General features: G+C 40.2%; 1 long non-coding RNA gene across 1 annotated transcript; it reads left to right on the top strand.

Moving 5' to 3' along the window:
• The first annotated feature begins 307 nt into the window (after positions 1-307).
• LOC117813081 lies at positions 308-20,450 on the top strand. Its single transcript, XR_004631318.1, has 3 exons — positions 308-520; positions 18,058-18,156; positions 19,923-20,450. It is a non-coding gene; the product is annotated as an uncharacterized LOC117813081 (long non-coding RNA).

Genomic DNA, 20,450 nt, shown 5'->3' on the forward strand with positions numbered 1-20,450 from the left:
GGTGAAATGAGCCGGTTTCCTTGACAAAGATTGATTAGATATGACGTGTGTGTCATGAGTTGCTTTTGTTGTGCAACATATTTTTTTTGTTGCAATCAGGCCTAGATTTCGGGTTTAGTTTTGTAGATTTAACTTGTGTTTCAGGTCTTTTTTTCTACCTTCTGTGTTTTAGATATGTCATCTTTAAGTCTTGTGTTTCTAAGTGATCCTTGTGTTGTATTCCTTGCGTGTGTGAAGTATTGTGTTTCCTGTTTTTTGTTGTTGTTCTTGATCCCTGTGTGTCTGGTTAAGTTTTCCTTCCTGCCCTTGTGTGTTTCCCTCCACTTCCCTGATTGCACTCATTAGTTTCACCTGTGTGGTGTCACACCTGTGTTGATTACCCTGTATAATTAGTTCCACTGTTTCCCCTTCCCTGTGTTAGTTCACTGTATGTCTTAATGTTTTTTTTTTACATTTTTCTTCCCATGTTACTCAGCATACTGTGATTCTGGTATTTTGTGCTGTTGGACTTTTGTCATTGGTAAGTTTTTCTTTATCTTGTTTTGTTAATTAAACTTTTTGTCTACATTTTGGGTCCTGCACCTATTGTTTGCCTTCTCACAGTGACAGTGTGATCTGGTTGTTTCTGACATCACCTTTGCTGTTGAGAATCAATTGGAGCTTTGACCAATCAGAATCAAGTATTCAACACATCCAGGTGATTAGTGAGAAAGGTGGTTCATGATTGGTGATAAATAAAAATGCATTACTTGAGTTTTTTAAGTGGGCTGTTTTGTAGTCCTATTCAAAATGATCCTTTTATAAGGGGTATAAGAGCTACAATAAAAAAAGAACTGAAAATTTGAGAATGAAGTTGTAATTTTAGTCAATATTTATGAGTTATTTCAAGAGCAGCCAGCCACCTGTGCTAACATAAGGGAAGTAGAGCATCTTTTAAAGTTTTACTACGTATAGGTTCCAAAAAAAACTGAAGTCTGAAAAGTTTTAGCAAGAAATTGAGACTATCCCAAAGTAAGGGAGTCTAAAGGGCAGCCAAATCACATTTTTCCCTCATTAATGTGGCCCTAACACTCTGTGGTAGTCCTTGAATGCCACTCATACTCTGTTAAAATCTCAACAGAATCAGGCTCAAAAATACAGAACACAAAACCATTCCAACCTTCAAATGTGTTATTTTTTCACTTCAGTTCAAGGTATAAATTACACTTACACAGAAGGCGTTGATAGATTTTATTCACAGCTTTATGAAACAGTGTGCTCAATATTTTGCCTATCTTTTTGGAATCAGTGCAGAAACTCAAGGCCACTTTGAGACTGGAAAAGGGTCAAGAAAAACTCCAAAATGGGCTTTGTAACTCATAGCTGTCTGTGTCTGGAGCCAGGGCAGGAGCTGGAGTATTTCTCTGCGTCCTTCCTCCAGTCTGATTTATGCTCAGACCCTGTCCTCTCCCACTTCTCTGACTTAAGTTTGATTGTTTGTTTTCTGGAAGAGTTTAGGATTTCTCCTCCAATAAATTACTCATCACAGAAGAACAATAATCAAGATAAGGTGATGCAGCCACACACACACTCACACTCACACTCACACACACACATACATTACAGGTCACATTATGTTTACATTACAGACGGCAGTCTGGGCTTTTAGAGGGGATTAGGGCCAGGAGATGGAGAGGCTCCAACAAAGCTCATATTTGTTCATAAGGATGTTTGAGCGAGTTTGGCGGAGTGACCAAAGTATACAGAGACTTGGAGAAAGATGGAGTGAAGTTAAGTTGAGGCCACTGTTAGAAAAAATAGAGTACAGGGCAGCTCAGGTTCAGTGCAGCAGTCATGTGATATCACTGGATCCCTGTTCAAAAGCATACTTGATCTGTTTTGGACTGCTGCTACAGAAAGGACTCCCCGCTCTCTCAGCTGCAGCAGCCATTAACAAAGCTTGCGTGAGCCGAATACGACAAAATTAAAACCCAAAGAGGCGCTGCTCCAACAATCTGAATAACAAAGTGAATGATCTATTTCTGCTCTTGAGACAGTCACAGTACTGCCAAGTGTCTCTGGCAAAGCATTCAAGGCGTATCGACCACCAGACAGGGGTTAATTCATCTCAACTCCGTCAAATACATCTTTACGGATGTGACCTTATCTTGTGTGACCTGAACCGTGCTGTCTCCATCAGCCGTGCAAGATCTCCTTCTATTAGATAGTTGTTGAATGGCTCGCACAAAGAGACACACAGATAGATGTGTAAACAGATTTGCAGATTCGGTCGCAAACATAGTAAATAAGGTTAAGTCTAGACTCCACACTGATAAGACCTGGAGACGGACAGGAGCCGTTGATGATGTGCTGGGTGTGTTTTTTCAATTTGAATGCAGGTTCAGAGTTTCTAATGTCGGTCATGCTGCTTTCCAAAATAACTCACAGAGATTAATTTGAAGGTTAGAATTCTCGTCTCTGTACTTTCTGGTGCTATGTCTTAAAACCCATGATTGTTATTTATCTGGAAGAAACAAAGAAAGCCTATCATATGCCATGAGTTATTTTAGTTTAGTTTAGTTTAGTTTAGTGTAGTATTTTGTTTGTGTTGTTACCTGCTTTTATTTTGTAGATCTTACTTGTGTTCATTTCCTGTTTCCTACCTCTTAGTCATGAGTTATCCTTTTGTTGTTTTCTGGTGATGCATGTCTTGTGTAGTATTCCTTTTTATTTATGTCTTAGTCAAATCCAAAGTGTTTCCTATTTTATTTTGCAGTTCTTGATCCCTTTGTTTCTGGTTTAGTTCTACTTCCTGTCCTTGATTACCTTCATTAGTTCCACCTGTGTCTTGCGTCACACCTGTGTCTAATTACCTTGTGTGTATTTAGTCTCTGTGTTTCCTCCATTCTTTGTTGGATCATTGTGTCATCTTGCTTCTGTCTCTGCATCTTCTTTTTGTCATCCCTTGTGCGCCCAGTGGTTGGTTTTTTTTGTTTTCAAGGTTTTTTGTTGAACATTTTTTGGATTTCTTTCATGGACATTTAAGTCTTTCTGTTTTCTGTTTTCTTTTGAATTTTTGTTATAAAAACAATAACATTTTTTAGTCTGCATATGGGTCCCTGCGTCACTGTTTTTTTCCCCTAGTTGTGACACTAGATGTAGTAACAAGCATTCCTATTAAATAAAGGTTTTATTTCATAATTATTTTTAATTTTTAAATTCTATTCCTTTGTTTGTTGAATTCATAAAAATTAATCACTTATTTCAGTTGCTGATCATGACATTTAGAACATTTACGGTAGCAGTATCTTTTGGCTCAGCAGCAGCAGCTCCCATTAAGGACCAAGTCTGGAAGTCTGGAAATTGGCTGTTAGCTCGCACCCTGGGCACTGCCAAGGATGAAACCCCAACAGCTTGGGGAGCTCGTCTCTGTGTAGCCCCCTCATTCTGGCATCACTCCATCAATTTATGTCCATATGATTCTGTTTGTGCATAAGATAAGATAAGATAATTCTTTATTCGTCCCACAATAAGGTTACAGCAGCAAAGTGGATAGTGCAAACATTAAAAAACAATAATTCTTCAAATTATTAGAAATTAAAAAGTAAATAGGTGTATCTTAAGAAAGGTTTTTACTGAAACTAACAAGTACATTTACAGTTTATTTACAAAACCAATGATACAAGTAAGATATGTGCACACACTAGAACAGGGGTTCCATAAGTGTGGGTCGGGACCCCCTGTGGGGTTGCAAGACACCAATGGAGGGTTGTGAGATGTCTTCAAGATTTTTTTTTTGATTTTTTTAAGTAATCTAAATTTGATAATTTTACCCATTATTGTAAAAATATAGACAAAAATTGTAGATACATTTTAAATAAAACCCTGTAAATAAGTACATTTGTTACAATGTCATTTAGCAGACGCTTTTATCCAACGCGACGTACATACCAGAACAAGAACAACACAAGCAAAGATCTAGACAAGAGGAAACAAGATCAGTAAGAGTAACAAAGTGCTTCAAGTCAATTTGAGTGCAGGTACTGCCAAGCAGTGTAAAGGCAATGCACAAAAGTTAATAAGGAATTTATTTTTATTTTTATTTTTATTTTTCTTAATAAAATAAGGAACATCTACAATGAAGCAACCAAACAATTTAAGACCTTCCCTTATCATCAACAATTAACATCACCACAATAATGACCAAAGTACCAAGTGCTGGGTCACTCAAGAGCTGAACACAGATTCCCAGAGTAGAGCAGGACAGTGCGAGTGAACTGTAGCTGGAAGACATGATCTGCCACTGAGGACAACAGTGGAGAACAGTCTAGCTAAGTGCATAGTGCTTCTTAAAGAGCTGGGTCTTTAGCTGTCTTTTGAAAGTAGAGAGGGACTCTGCAGATCGAATGGAGTTGGCCAATTCATTTCACCATTTAGGTACAACAGTTGGTTGGTCATTAGTTTTCTGCCTTTCTTTGTTGCCAGATGACTCCTAAAGTTAGGGTTAGGGTTAGGGTTAGCTAACAGTTAATTTTGTAGGTAAACTAATTTTGAAGTTGAAGTAAATGAAGTATGAAGCAACATCTAACCACTTTAAGGGACAATAGGGGTCAAAAGTCTTTGGCACCTATATTTTGGGGGTTGAAAAGTTTGGGAACCCCTGGACTAGAAGATAGGTAAAAACAGTTTAACGAACTAAGATGGGTAAAAACGTATAGTACACATGTTATATTTCAGCCTATGATTAAACGCTAGAGTGAAAATTTTAAATTTTGATGGCTAAAGTACATCTTCTTCTCCTTCTAAGATAGAATCTGTCTCAATAAGCATGGTTTGTCTTCTTGTGGTATTTAAGACTTCTTCACTCCCTGGAAATGAAAACAAATGATAATGATTCCTCAAGTAATCAGGGACATATACTGGGGTTTTTTTGCTAATGAAAGGCATTCTCTCATTTTCAGTCCCTGCCCCCACTCCCAAGACACACAAGAATCAACAGGCAGTTTGTACTCTTTGAAAGCTCTCTCATTCATTGGCAGCAGTAAACACAAATCAATACCCACAACAAGCCCCTCCCTGGGTTACTGTCCATACATGTGCAGTCAGTCAGCAATATGCTAACTCTTTAAGGGACCTTAAAATCACATCTCTTTTAATATGACTATACTGCTGCATACATCATACTGTAAGAAGTCTAACCTGTGATGTCATGACTTTACTGCACCAGGCTCACGTCGTGTTTTGACCAGCGAGTGTGTCCTCGGAGGCTTTAACTCTCTCCTCCCCCGGCTGCTTGGCAGTCAGCAAGACCCAAATATTTACTGCGCCTTGTCTGCCATCTAAACACCCCTTTCTACATGACATATTTATTCAATTATGCTTCATTTCACAAAGACAAAAAGAGCACTGCAGGTCCCGGCCAAGAACAGTCGTGAGCATTTTCCACCAACAACTGTGCAGCCTCCGTGGCTTTGATTCAAAACAGACGCAGAGAGACTTTGGATGCATGTATGACATTTGTTAAATGGTCACTGTAAACCATTCTGACCGGTAAGGAAATCGTAAACACTAGTTTTGCACGATTCGGGGTCCAGGTAGGCGGCTTGGAGCCAAACAGCATAGTGAGGTGTTTCTTTGGAAGAAGGGCTTAAGTTGCACAAAGAGCCCTGTATGAACTAGCAGCAGTGCTTATCCAACACAAGGGAGGTATTTTCACATTTACAGCCCTATTTCTCTTTTATTAAATGTTTGATTTTTTCTTTCACAGTGCATACTTCAACATGTAAAGTCAAACCCCACAAAGCAGTTTATGATATAAATATCTGCAATTGTTCCAAATATTTCTTTCAACCATGGACTGGAAAAAAGAACTTGTTTTGTAGTGCGGAAATTACATTTTTACAACAGCCATTATTTCTTTTAAATAATAGCAATTGAGTGGGATGACTATGAATGTCTAAAGAAGCCAACACTGGCAGCTAATTTTTCATTTCTTCACAGCGTGCCTGCTTCCATATGAGCTCGGAATATAATACGTGTGGTTACATGGTTCGGTGAATGTAGGAAAAACTGCTTTTGTAGATCACTTTGACGTCCTGGCAGGGAGGCTCTTTGATCGACTTTGTGTTGTCGGACTAGAAGAGTGGTTTTAGTTACACCTCTGTGTGTCCTGTAACTGTTTGTATCCATACCAGGGATTTTAACACTAAGTTACACAGTGTATAATAAGTGCAGGGGGCTTCATAACATGCACAATGAGAGCTGAACAGCACAGAAAGTATCTGATTTGGGAATGCAACGTGAAAAAGTGTTAATTTTTAACTTGAGTAATCCTCAAGCTCTGCTAAATTTGCTCCTCCTTTGTCTGTGTGAGTTTCTGTGTGTGCATGTGTGTGTGATCCACATTGTGTTCATCTGGAGATCTTTGGAAGAACTTCACCCTCTCCTCAGTCCCTTCCGTGAGACTAAATGAGGCAGTTTGCATTCCCCTGTACTGCAGAAATGGAGCCTGTCATGCAGACAGTGAGCTGCCAGTTACCTACGAGTGCACGGGTGACATCATCATGACATCATTTGGCGCCGCTGTCTGGTTTTCAAAGTCACTCAAAGTCAGACAAATCTGTAAACCTGCGTGCATAAGCATGCTGACATTTGTTACACAACCCACGTGGCCCCAGCTGGCACCCTTCTCCCTTTTTTACTTTGTTTGTTCTTGACATCTTTCCCCCCTCTTTGTTGCTCCCCTCCTCTTTTTACAGTAATTGTTGCTTTTCATACTGCATTTGCCTCCAAGGCAGAACTTCATGCTTTCTTCTGATATATCAATTTGCCTTGCAGTGGCAGTCTGTCTCATGTCGGTGAAGTGCGGGGTGAGGGGATTTCAGGATATTGAGGTTGTGGCAAAGGGGGGCTTGCTTGTCTCTCCTCCAGACAACCAGAGTTCTAATCCCAAATTTTCCATACTTTAGGTCCTTATTCTTCAATTTTCACACAGACACACACTCAAACACATGCATGCTATCGTGCCCTTTGCTATGGAAGCAGTAGTGAGTCGGGCTAGCATGGGGACAGAGTGGTCACTGTGTTTCCCATCATCCTCTGCACACACAGATAGAAAAGCAAGGTGGTGTGTGTTCAACCGCAACCAGAAAATCTGCTGCACCGCTTAGGATACCCACCGGCTGTCCACATCACAGTGACCACTGAATCCTGAACTCTGTAATCACTGTACACAGGACTATTTTAGGGCAATTTGACTATGGATTAGGCAGCTAATTGCCAGGGATAGTGAACGTTTCCATGGAGAGGGTGGAAGTTGCTCCTAAGGAATAATAAACAGACTTAGATTGAGATTAGACACGACGGTCAGAGAGCTGCAACAGCTGGAGGAGTGTGGTGTGTTTGTGTGTGTGTGTAACTCTTAAAGTCCAAGAGTGAGTGTTGAAGGAGGAGAGATGGAAGGATTTACATGAGACGGAGCATTAAAAAGCTGAGTAAAGACAATTATGTCATTCTAGCACTTAATCACTTCCATTTGTGTACGTCTGAGTGATGACTTTTTCCTCATGCACTATCAATCAGCTGGGTGTAATGACAAGCTTTCATAGACACAAATGTTTATGCTCCGTCAAGCTCACACATATGTGTCGCAGAGCCACAAACTTGTCCCCAAGTCTTCCCAAAAAGCTGGATTCATTACAGAGCTTGCGGTTAGGACTGTCATGGAAGTCGACTCAACCCAACACTTAGCTCCTTTAATGACTAAATATATGAAAATGCTGTCAGAAACCATTAAATGCGCCATCAAAATGTGACTTCTATTAACTGGCAGCCTGCTGGGATTGACACAGAGTATGCAGAAGCCTCACATGCATACAGAGAAACATACAGATAGCACATGGGAAATCTTTTTTAGGGTCAAGGAAATGAAAATTCGATTTTGATTGCACACACAAAAAAACCTTGAAGCCTTCACATGCATTCATTTTCACTGCCACATCCTCTGTCAGTCGCTTCCTACCCACCGCTGCTACAAAACACAACCCCTCTCACAGCTTCAGCACAACATTTCGACAAAAGACACACATCTTCTTCTACTTTCAGTGTTATGAAATTCTACCACATGATGGATATATTAAGTGGGCTATTTTGCCCTCAACTTTACACAAAGGCACGTCAGAGCTCATTTATAAGAAAAGGGATCCAGAGTGTTGGGGTAAACGCAGGAATCCTGCACGCAGATGGTATGTAAATCATGCCAAAGAGAAGGAATCTGCTCAATGATAGTGGTGTGAATTATTGAATATGTGCAATGACTCATCTCAGCAGAAACCGGGTTTGTGTTGAGAGAGACAATATTAGTCGCTCTTATGAGTTCATTATACTGATCGCTTTCCAGTAAACGTCTAACAGAAGAAGAATCTGTCTCTTTTCATCAAATCAAACCCAGAGTTTCTCTTTGAATAATTCTGGATTCAGAAGTAGAGCTCTTGACACTTTCAAGCACTATTCACTTCATAAAAAAAACTCTGTTTTCTCCGTCTCCCAGCTCTCTCGGATCGGTCGTCAAACTCAAAGTGTTCCTGATTTTGACCACATGCTCTTGCCTCAGGTGATTGCTGAGTGTTACCATTAGATTTATCACATTTCCCAGCTCGGCCTCTTTAATCACCTCTGAAGCAGGGCGGCTACACGCTTGCTCACCTGCGCCCCAACTGGTTAATTTCCTGAACATCAGAGAGAGCTGGGGGGGGGGGGCTGAATTTGGACAACAAAGACAGGAAAGAGTTCAAAAACGGAGGGCTTTGATTTGTAATGAGGTTATTGTGTGTATGTTAGCGCTGCCTCTATGTGTGGACAAAATGTGGGCACCATGTGGAGTGGAGGGTGTCAGAGGAAGCCTAACAGGCCTTCTCATTTGTTCACCATTAGATCCTCGGCTACAGGCACACACATGAACTTCTTTGATGACTTTTCGGGCACCCAGCAGTGTTTCCAGGTGTTCCATTTATGAGCGTCAGAAGTAACGCTGAACACAAGACTTCTTGTTCATTCTAATGCATTAATATTTCAGCTATATCCACAGGTTTGAATGATATATAACACTTCCCTGAATGCTACACATTCACTGGGAAGATTTACCAGGCAGCAGTGTTTTTTTTATGCAGCCTCTGTGATGATTGCGGCCCACTAAATAGAGCATGGGGCTATGATTTTAACGAGCCTTTGTGGCCTGTGGCTCCTCTTGTTCTTTCTTTCATTCTGTCCATCTGTCACTGATCTACACGTTAGATCTGTGAGCATTGTTAGCAAGCTTAAGCATCAGTTTTGGCTGAAGCTAAAGGTCTGCCACACTCTGACGTAGCGGTTTTAAGAGAAATGTGTAACACTATTGCAGCAGAAGATTAGAAGTGGGAAGATTTGAGATTGTACTCGACAGGCTTTTAAAAAGTTTTCATAAATGTGTTAAAAAAACCTGTGGAAGGGAATTCTGTAAGCATTGATTGCGACAGCTAATAGCACCAAGAATTGAGCATCATTTCTTCCACTATCTGCTCCCTCTCATGGTCTAATTCACAAAGCAAATTGAGCTATTGAAGTTCAAATGTATTAACGCCCACAAAGTTCTGCAGCTCTGTGATTGTGACCGAGATGACCTGCCACATCTGCACTCTGTGCTGCACAGAGCTGCGCTGTGTGCTTTCATCCTGACGTGACGACGCTAATTTCTATCTACAAACATGATGAGCTACATGTTGACAGGAAGTCCTTACCGTTTGTGGAGTCGATTCATGACAGATGTGGCACACATTTCATAGTTCATATCCAGTTTACTTCCTGGAGCGCACTAGCTAAAAAGCAGCTTGTTCAGATACATTCAGACATGCGTAATGGTACGGCCCATACATGCTGGGTTTGAGCTTCAGACAGTCCCAGACTGATTTAAAGCTAGGGTTGGTAGTCATGGAAGACTAGCATGAATTTGAATGTAGCATGTCCTCTGGACTCCTCCAAAACGACGCCCCCGCTCACATGCACGAGTGCCACTGATTCGTGACCATATGATCATGACTGATTCAAAGCCGATCCTCAGCACATCATTTGTGTTTAGCACTACATCAACTCATGTCTCACTCAGAGGTAAGAAAACACCAAAACATTATCATAGTGAAAGTTAAAAACACAAACAAACATGAAATGGGATTGGTTGGTGTTTTCCCAGGTTTACTCCGGCTGTAGATAGCAGCTTTTTTCACTCTCTTTTAAGAACACATTATGTATTGATCGCCATCGGGACATAAAGATCATTTTAACCAGTATAACAAACGTGTATCTAAATCTGATTACCAACCCCAGCTTTAACCTCTGATTAGTACAATAATAATAACATTAAAGTAATATTAACAGACTTTATGTGCAGATATATTAAGTGGTGGTTCTAGACCAATTTTACTGGAGGAGCCAGGCTGGGGCCAAGGGTGTTGTCAGAGGGACACATTCAACCCTGAAAAAAGAGACTGAGAAGGGCGAGGACCGGCTGAGATCAAACTGGCAAAATATCAGTGCATCTCTAGATACTAGACATATATACTACTGTGTACTATATCAAAATGTTGCTGTTTACACTAAACATGAGTCCCTTATCATCTAAGGGACTGGAACAAAGTGCCACACGCTTGGGTTCCACCTGTAACATCGGTGTGATACCGAAGCTTTTTTTATTGTATAATATTTGTTTGGTGTGGAGGGGGGGCCACAGGGGGGGTCCAGATTCAGTTTTACAGGGGCACTGGCCCCTGTTGGCCCCTCCCCAGAACCGCCACTGGATATATTACCTTTAGGTCATCTAGAAGTGGAATTGTTGTTTTGATCACTGAAAGTTTGAGCTCAACGACCCTAATAAACACAGCGGTTTACAGTTACCACCAACTCTCGGAGGATGGTAAAATTTTCACTCTAAGTGTGCAGCGCTGTTGAAGCAGTGTTAGCGGATTAGGTGTTTTTTGCAGTGAGGCTCATTTGCATAGAAGAGGATCTGCCTCCAAAGAATGCATAATGACTTGTTTAAACATATGCAAACACCACTAGCACATAGTGACACTTGGCAGCAGCTTGTAGAGCATTTGACCCTTTACTCATGCTTAGTGAATCAGATAATGTGTTTTTGGTTCATTTGCAGAGACTTAGCTGTGCAGTCCTTTGTGAATCAGGACCACAGAGTTTGTGTTTTCTTTGCATAAAGGTCCGCCTATGCCTGCATTCTTTGTGTGCGTGTGAATGTTAGTACATCAAAGTTTTATTTGGATACGGCCCTTATATTTTTCTGTGTATGTGTTAGTGTTGGAAAGTCTAATATCAAGCTCACAAACCCCACGAGGACCGTGTTATCTGGGAAGATTAAGGGTTGCCTCTGTGATTTTAATTCACAGGTGGTTTTCATTTTAGTGACAGTATCATCTTCAGCTTGGATTCTTGTCTTCTTTTGCTTGGTCCAAGCACCCTAAGCCACCCTTTTTTTTCCATGTTATCTAACTCTCGTGTCCCAACTTAACCCTCCGCAAACTCTTTATTTTTCTCTTCACTTTTTCACCCAGTGTCCCTGAAGCTGCACGGAAAGAAGACCCTGTATGACAGACTCTCAAGAGCCATGTCAAATAAGAACAGTCAAGAACACAGTCAACAAATTGTTTCCATATGTAGCATTTTAAGATTTAAAGTTCTTTTAAGGCCTATTTTGAAAACCTTTGTAGACAATCCTACTGGAGAGACATTTGCAGCCAATCCGTCTCCAGTAATCGAGTCAAATTTTGCTCTTCTGAAGGCTGAAATGAGTTGGGGGCTGAGTTCCCCCAGTGCAAAGAAAGCACATAGTTTTCCAGTTGCAGATGGGAAGATTTCACAAGACGTCAAATCTCTGTTTACGCAGTGTGTTTATCTTCAGGAGTAAAGCAAAGATGGAAACTGTCAACTAGAAGAAACAAAGATGCTCTTTTTTGAAAGTAAGGCTTTTTGGAGAATGTGATAATCTTAACGAACACTTCGAGTCAATGTCCAAACCTCTAGGACAAACTACAGATCATTTTGCCATTTCCTTATTTATGAATACTGCATGAAAATGAAGAGAGTAAATTGTGTTTGCAGTGAAATATCTGTTGCAAAACTGCTCAATCTGCCACCTTTGAGCCAGCCCTTCCAACTGATTTGGTCCGACACACTGAAAAATGACATTTCACAAGTTGCCACAGCTCTGCAGCCTGATCCCAGTACTGTCAGAACAAATACTCTCAAATCCTCCAGAGCGTCTTCATCCTCAGTTAATGTTAAATCTGAGTGTAACTTAGTAAGCCTCTGCATTTTGTTGGGATTTCCTTAAGTTTTAGTGCCCAAAAATGAATTCAGGAACACTTAAAAGCATTGATCCTAATTTATCTAGTCTCCTATAATAACATATTGCGTGTTGAACTCAGGGCTGCATGTTGACACAGGCTTATTCTCTATTTTCTTCTTTCCTCTCCTTCAAATAACTTTATTGTTTCCTTATTTTGTGCTGGGACATGGAGGTCTGGAAAGGCTCATCCTGTGTATTTCAGTTCCTGGTCCAAATACAATCCCACAGTACTGCCGGCAGGACTGTTTGGATTATCGTTGATTCAAATGCATGTCTTCATATACATAATATGATATAAATGAAAACATGTGTTTGAAGACGGCACAAAGTTTTCTTTTTGTTTTGGAGGTTAAAACATATATGAGCGGAAGAAGAATAAGGGCAAGCAGGAAACCAGACAGCTATAGTTTATTTTTTACAACATTGTACAAAAATATCTAAGTTAATGATCCCATCTTGTTAACTTTGATATACTGTATATTTTACCATCTGAAAAGTAATATCTTGTATCAAAGTTAAAGGGTTCGAATGACCGTCTTCTCAGTCTACCTCCATCAAACTGAAAGAATGACCCTTCTTGTGACTTGAGGTGTCCTAAACTGACATCACATAACTATTGTGTGTATTTTAAACATGTTACAGGAGTTAGGACATCATTTTTAAGATGTCTTCATTTGTTATAGTTGCTAGTATCATGCAGGGCTGTAAGGTAGTAGTGAATGTAACTGTAGTTTCCAGAAAAAAACTATGAAGTTCTTCCTCATATTAGCTCTGGGTAACCAGGCCTTTTGAATAACCGTGAAATAAAACATAAACCTGGATGATATCAGAACACTCACTTATTGATACATGAATGAAAATCATGGGATATGAGAGCCATGAGATGTGGATGATGAGGTTATTGTTTTTTTAGCTTGCACATTTGATGAATTGCTGAATTTTAAAATGTAAAAGAAATGTGACCAGAAAATAATACTTTAGTGTCTATGTTAGGAAGCCAGTGACAGAGGCAGTCTGCAGTTCCTGCTGTTAAACACAGCACTCACTGTCAACAGGGGCCTGTAGGGACACAATGCTGGCACCGAAGTTTACCATCTTTATCTTCTCTGCTTTGCAGATTTTCTTTTACCATCCTTTGCCCTTTGAAGAAGCATATAAGATTGTACTTTTTATTGTTCAAAGAACAAAAAATACTGTTTGTGTCACTGCACTCTCAGCACTCTCAGTTGAAAATGGTAAAGAAAAAAAAAGGTGAATAGATAACAGTAACACAGCTGGACTCACAGTCACTGTAACTTATCTTACCTCATAGGTGTTTCAAGCCCATTTTGGGGGGTGTTGAAGCACCTCTAAATGGAATCCCCAGCACCCCTAAAATTTGAGAGATTTAAAAAAAAAAATGTTTACTGTATGTCCTTTTTAACAAGCTAGAAAAGGTTCAAAACCATACAGTATTTGGTTGAAACTTGAAATTTTAAAACAAAAATACAGCAGCTCCACCGCGTTTTACATGTTGTGCATTGCATTTCAAATGAAAGTCCAAAAAATGACTCCAATGTCAATTTTTGGTATTTTTTGGTTCTCACTATAGGGGGCTGGTTTACTCCAGAAACATACATACTGTTTATGTATATGTTGAGGAGCTGCTGTATCAAAATGAGTTGTCTTTCCCCAGAAATTAGGCTTACCATATGTTTCTTGTATGATTCCAATCCATTTCTCTTTTACTGTGGCTCAGCATTTAAATAACCTTTATCAGATTTGATGGTTTAGTCACAGAATTTCCCCCCAAAAAATGGGTTAGACTTTTCTTTCACAAATGTGGGAATGAAATTGCATTAAAATGTACAAAACAGTGAAATGTATCTTGCTCGGCTCAGAACCCCTAAACATCCAATTCTAGAATCGCCCCTGTCTTACCTTAACCAATCAGAATGAAGAAGGGCTGGACTTCTTACATTAACTCTGTCAATAACAATGGCATAGGTTTGTAACCTTGCAACAGCATGCCAGTGAGAAGTGTTTGAAAGTTGAGGTTGTGGGTGCTGCCGGTGCAGAACATTTCATCAGTGGACACCTTTATCCAGTTTAAAAGTGAATAAAGAGCCAAAATCTGAAAGCAACAGGACACTTTTTTTCTCGTGTTAGAGACAGATTTTTGAACGACTTTTGTGTAAACTGTGAATTTGGTGTTTTGCTCTTTCCATCCAACAAATCAGGATCAAAGTGGCACATGTTGTGGCTCCAGCTGTGTTTTTCCTCTTTTTACACCATCCTTCTCCTTGGAGTGACATCAACAGGACATCCTATACCGACACGCTGCTGACCTCAGTAGACCTCAGACCACTGCACATACACTGTGTGAATGTGTGTATATATAGGTGTGTGTGTGTGTGTGACTGCATGCGGTCTGCTTTCCATTAAACTGCATCAAAGAAAGTGTTAGCTTTTTAAAGAGCCCTGAGGGCGGGTTGTAATTTACTAAATCTGTGTTTAGGATGTGAGCTTGGGGCCTGTGTAGTGCATGTGCTGGTCAGGAGCTTGGCACAGGTTGTTTTGAACTTTAAATACGTAGGGCAGTAGCAGACCTCATCAAAGTTGGACTACTGTTGTAAAAGTCTCGCTGCCTAAACTTACTCCGTGGAGTATTTTGAAGGTCACGTCTGCACACGCAACCTTTCAGACAAACACATAAACACGCAATATGTGAAACTAAGTACAAAAACTGTTGCAAAGTGGTTCTTGGTCAAGCTTTGATCTGAGCTTGAGATTCAAATAACAGAGGTTTGACTGGAAAAACCCAACTTGAATCAATAAGCCTTTTACAATAAGCAAAGTGACAGATACTTCAAGGCCTAGCACAAAGATTTCAAGATCCTTTGGAAAACACTCTGCTGTGAAGACTGGTATCGCTGTTATATTAGTGCATTCATTTATAATGCAGCCAGAGCAAGGGAATGTTAGCTTTGCTTAGGTCAAGTCAAGTCAAGTCAACTTTATTTATATAGCACATTTAAAAACAACCAGTGTTGGCCAAAGTGCTTTACAAGGTAAAAAGTAAAAATGCATGAAGACAACAATAAACAACACAACATATCAGGATATTAATGTCCTCCTCACGAGGAGAAGGCCAAAGAGAAGAGATTTAAAACATTCAACAGTTGGGGCCGATCATAATTGGAGTGGAAAGCCATTCCAGAGCTTGGGGGCCGCTGCTGCAAAGGCTCGGTCCCCCCGGGTTTTAAGCCAGGTTTTAGGCACATCCAGGAGCAGCTGGTTTGTTGACCTCAGTGCTCGAGCTGGATTATGAATATGAAGATCAGCCAAGTAGGATGGTGCCAATCCATTCAGGGCCTTGTACATTAAAAGTGCAATTTTAAAATCAACCCTGTGGCAGACTGGGAGCCAGTGGAGAACATGCAGCACAGGTGTGATGTGTTCCCTCTTTTTCCTGCTAGTCAGGAGGCGAGCAGCAGCATTTTGAGCAAGCTGCAGGTGCTGAATAGACGACATGTCTAAGCCCACATACAAGGAATTACAATAATCAAGCCTAGAAGTAATAAAGGCATGTACCACTCTCTCTAAATCTTTGGGAGGTAGATAGGCTTTAACCTTAGCTATGAGTCTCAGATGGAAAAAGCTGGACTTTACAACAGAAGAGATTTGTTTTTCAAATTTAAAGGCACTGACAAAATAAACACCAAGGCTCTTTACAGAGGAGTGAATATTTGCTGCGAGAGGGCCCAGAGTGCTCCCATCCAAACACAATGACCTCGGTCTTTTTCTCATTTAGGTGCAGAAACTTAGTTTTGAATATAGAAAAAGGTGGAAACAGGTTATCCTGTTAAACAAACATAATAAAAAATGAAGTGCAAGATAGCTAGCTAGTTTCATCTACATCTAAGTTAGGCTGACCATCTCTTATCTTAGCGGAATAAGTCTGAGCATGGGTTTTTCTCCTCCAACTCAAGACAAGAAGCAGACATGTTTTTTTCTAACACATAAAACAGTTTACTTAATATTTAGACAACAGTTTAAGAATGGGTTTTGGATTTACAGCACACACTTGTTGAAAGCCCTGCCTTAAATGTTTGGCATTGATTAGCTAAGTTTGTTAAACCTAGCATGAGAGGCTGCATTCAGTGGAAGGAAATAGTAGAGCAGGGCTGTTGATGACAGATTATCCATAAATCTCAGAAAACAATAGCAGGGTCTCCCTTTAGTCTGGCTCACAAACCAAAAGCAACTGCATGACATAGCTTCTCTTTCTCTTTGAGGAAGCGGTAGCCATTCCTAGGACGAGAACGGAAAAATAAACAGCACAAAAAAAACCATGGCTCCTCTCCTCTGTGCTGGTGTAACTAACCTTTCATTTCCTCGTGGACTATTTTGGAGCGTTAAAAAAATCTATGAATCAAAAGGCTGGACTGTGCTTCACATGGGATTTGACATATTGGGTCAGAGTCTGTGCCATCAAAAATCCATTGCGTGTTCTGCTGAAATGTCAAAATGTAACAACCCCTCTATTTCTTGTGCAATGACAGTTATAGCAGATTTGGAAAGCCAAGCTGATAATGGGATAATCAATAAGGTCAAATGAGGGTTAACCACTCCTCTCTGCACCATTGCCTTACATCACAGTCAACACACTGCAAGCTGTATCACAAAATCTGCATCTGCAAGTGGTGCAAGCCCAATGCCAGATCATTTGAGTCTCATAAGTTCACTTTTAAAACGGCAACACATGTAGGGTTTAAAACTGACAAGGAGCCAGCTTCTTTTTCAGGAAAATATTTTACAGCAATTGGAGGAAACACCAGGAGTTTTTTCAAACTGTGACATTTAGCTCAGAAAGCTTTGATACAATGGATTTATGGAGATTTTTCTAAAAAAAGAAAGTGAGGTTTATGATTAAGGTCTCCTGGCTTTTATTCAGAGGGGTCATTTCTATTTTATCAGTGTATACCATGGAAGAAAAGGATTAAATTGTCCTTTTTAAAGCGTCTGGTTTCACCCCCTGTGTGGCACTTAGCATACAACTGCTTAAATCCAGGAACAATCTTGGCAGGGTTTATACATTTCCAGGTGCTGGAAGTTAGAGGCAATCTGAACTCTCTTTTCTTTCTCTTCAACTAAAGAAAAGAAAGATACTGTCTTTAAATACATCATTAAAGTCTGTGAGAACGAATGCTGCAAAAAGGAGCGTAAAGTGTTCGCATGCAAGCTGACATGTTCATGCGAGTGTGTCCATCTTGGCTTGTTTGTGTGTCTTTATGGCTGTTTTTGTGGTTTGACGTAGTATTCTTGAAACTGCTGCCCAGCCATACTTAGAGCTGGAAGACTGACACAAATTGGGATTCAACCAGTGGTTTCCTCGCAGGCATCATGCAGGAAAAATGACCACTGGCTTTATATACATCAAGCAGGAGCACTATAACAGCTTGAATGAACTTGAGCCTGTTTGGACATTTCAGAGGAAGCTAAAGCAACATTATGGTGGACTGTAAAGGCTGTAATGAAGATAAGTCTTTAGATTTACAATGCAGGCCATAATGTAATGTTGGTTTTGTAGCTGGTGTGCTTTATTTGTGAAGCATCCAGCCTTAACACCAAACTACACTTGTCACAAAGGGAAAACTGAGGTAGTATAACATATAAAATTGACATGTTTTTGTTTGTGTCACTTTAAGGAAACTACAATTACTCACCAGAGAAACCTCAGAGAGTCACCGCGTCTGTCTCTACGCTGAGAGGGTACTTCCATGTGCTGACAAAGGCAGTGGGAATGAGTGAGTAGGGCACACTGGTCACACTGTCCCAAGAGTCTGATGATGGGTCATAACAGTCTAATGTCTTACACCTCTGAGCCCCAAAGTACCCTCCGACCATAGTCTGTTTCCTGACGCCACTGCATGGCAGCTGATCCGTTTGGCTGTCACAAACTGAGGAGGACCCACGTGTGGAAAGAAAGGGGGGGAAGAAATGCAGAGAACACAAGGACAACTGGCAATGATCCAACATAGGACAGGGGAAACACACAAAGAGCAATCAATCAACACAGGTGTGGAGCACAGTACACAGGTGAAACTAATGAGGTTAATCAAAAAAAGGAGGGAAACACACAAGAGCAGGAAGTAAAACTAAACTGGAGACACAGGATTAAAGGACTACAAAATAAAACAGGAATAACAATAGACTGGACTAAAACAAGACAAGAGGAAGACATAGGATAACTTATAATTAACACAGAATACACACAGAGGAAACACAAGGGAAATCTACAAAATGAAACAGGAAACAAGGACAACTCATGACAACACTTTGAATATGATTTAAGCTAAGGTTGGTTCTCTTTTCTGAGTCATCCTTCCCACTGCAATATGCATATGAGATCCCTCTGATGCTTTGGAAGCTCTCTGTGGACCATGGCTTTTGCTGAAAGATGCAACTGAGGAAATGTCAGGAAAATCCTCCTGGAACAGCTGATCTTTATTGGGATTAATCAAAGTCACTTAATTTATGACAGGTGTATACTGACTACTATTTGTCATGAGTTTGAATGTGATTGGTTAATTCTCACATCCACATCCCCAGTTATAACAGGGTGTGTACACTTATGCAACCACATTATTTGAGATTTTTATATTTTATTCTTCCCCCTAAAATATTTCTTTTTTCTTTTCAATTGAATTGTTCACGTTATAGGTCACATTAAAGGTGGAAAAAGTTCTGAAAGGATTTATCTTGGTCTCATTTTTTTTACATCACATTTACCTGCCATTTTAACAAGGGTGTGTATGCTTTTTCTATCAACTGTATGGATATGTTCTCCAAACTTTTTCACCTTAAAATTAACTTTTAAATGACAAGTTTTTAGATACTTTAAAAACAGCTAGACCTACTTTTTTTCAATATGCCTCATCAGTAGGAATATTCAACTCCAAGCAGACACTTTCTATACGTTCTATAAGCAAGATTTTGACCTTCCAGAGACATTGTTTATTGAACAAGTCAAAATCACTATGCATTTGGATTAATGCTCCAGATTGAACAGTGTTTATTAGGTTAAATATTACACTTGATTCCTCCTGTAGGATTGAGACTGAGACAGTAATGTGTGAGGGGTTATAAAGGTTAGCGTATGATTATTTTTCAGCAAGTAAAATAACTTTGAGTCAGATTTTTGATTAAGTACTGCAGACATCTTTATTAAAAGCTATGGTTTGGGTTTAAGCTTTGTTTTGGCAAGAAGATACTACAAATAATTTGACATAATTAGAAATTTGAGCGTCTTGGCTTGTGAAATGGTTAACTGTGAGAAGACGTTTGCTGATTTTTAGACAGGTACATTAGCATTCCAGAAAAACCTGCCTGCAAAGACTGCAAATATGTTCAAATACGTGCTCTATCTGGAGCTGAAAGGCAATAAAGCCATCATGTGCACATGTCTGGTTGTCTGCATGTGCAGCCATGTGTATGGACACATGTGGCCCCTGTACTGGAAATGCATATGTTCATGCTCATATGAGTTTGTGATGTTTCTGATAACTCACAGGGCTGACATCAATCACGGACAGACACGGGGCAGATGTTTGCAGTGTTCCAGCAGACACAAATAAAGTCTGAACAGCTGGAAGAAGAAGAGACTTCTGAAAGGACGATAAGGACAAAAGCAACCCATGGGGATACAATCTGTGTCCTGAGACATGCAGGAGCAAAATGCTTCTGCGTCAAGGCTCTTACACTCCAGGAGGTTTCTGTCTCAGCGTTTCCCAACTGGAGATGACAGTCAGAAAAGATAGAAGCTCAAGGTTGTTGCAGTAGTTGTACTTTGACTGCACGTTTTTCTTGGAGAGAAAGGGGGGGAAGAGGGGCAGGCAGGAAGCCCTTGGGACAACATGGACAATAAATCCACCATATTACCCCTGTATCCCTTCATCCTGACCCCCAATATCCACTGTTATCCAGACCAAATGTGAAGAAGACTTCCTCTCTTGTGTTTGGGGTCAGGGTACTGCCTTGATAGACAAAATACTAACCTGTATCAAATGACTGGCCCTTATTAAAACTTTGCCCAGATGCA

This window comes from Notolabrus celidotus, chromosome 5, assembly GCF_009762535.1.
Source record: "Notolabrus celidotus isolate fNotCel1 chromosome 5, fNotCel1.pri, whole genome shotgun sequence".
Taxonomy (NCBI): domain Eukaryota; kingdom Metazoa; phylum Chordata; class Actinopteri; order Labriformes; family Labridae; genus Notolabrus; species Notolabrus celidotus.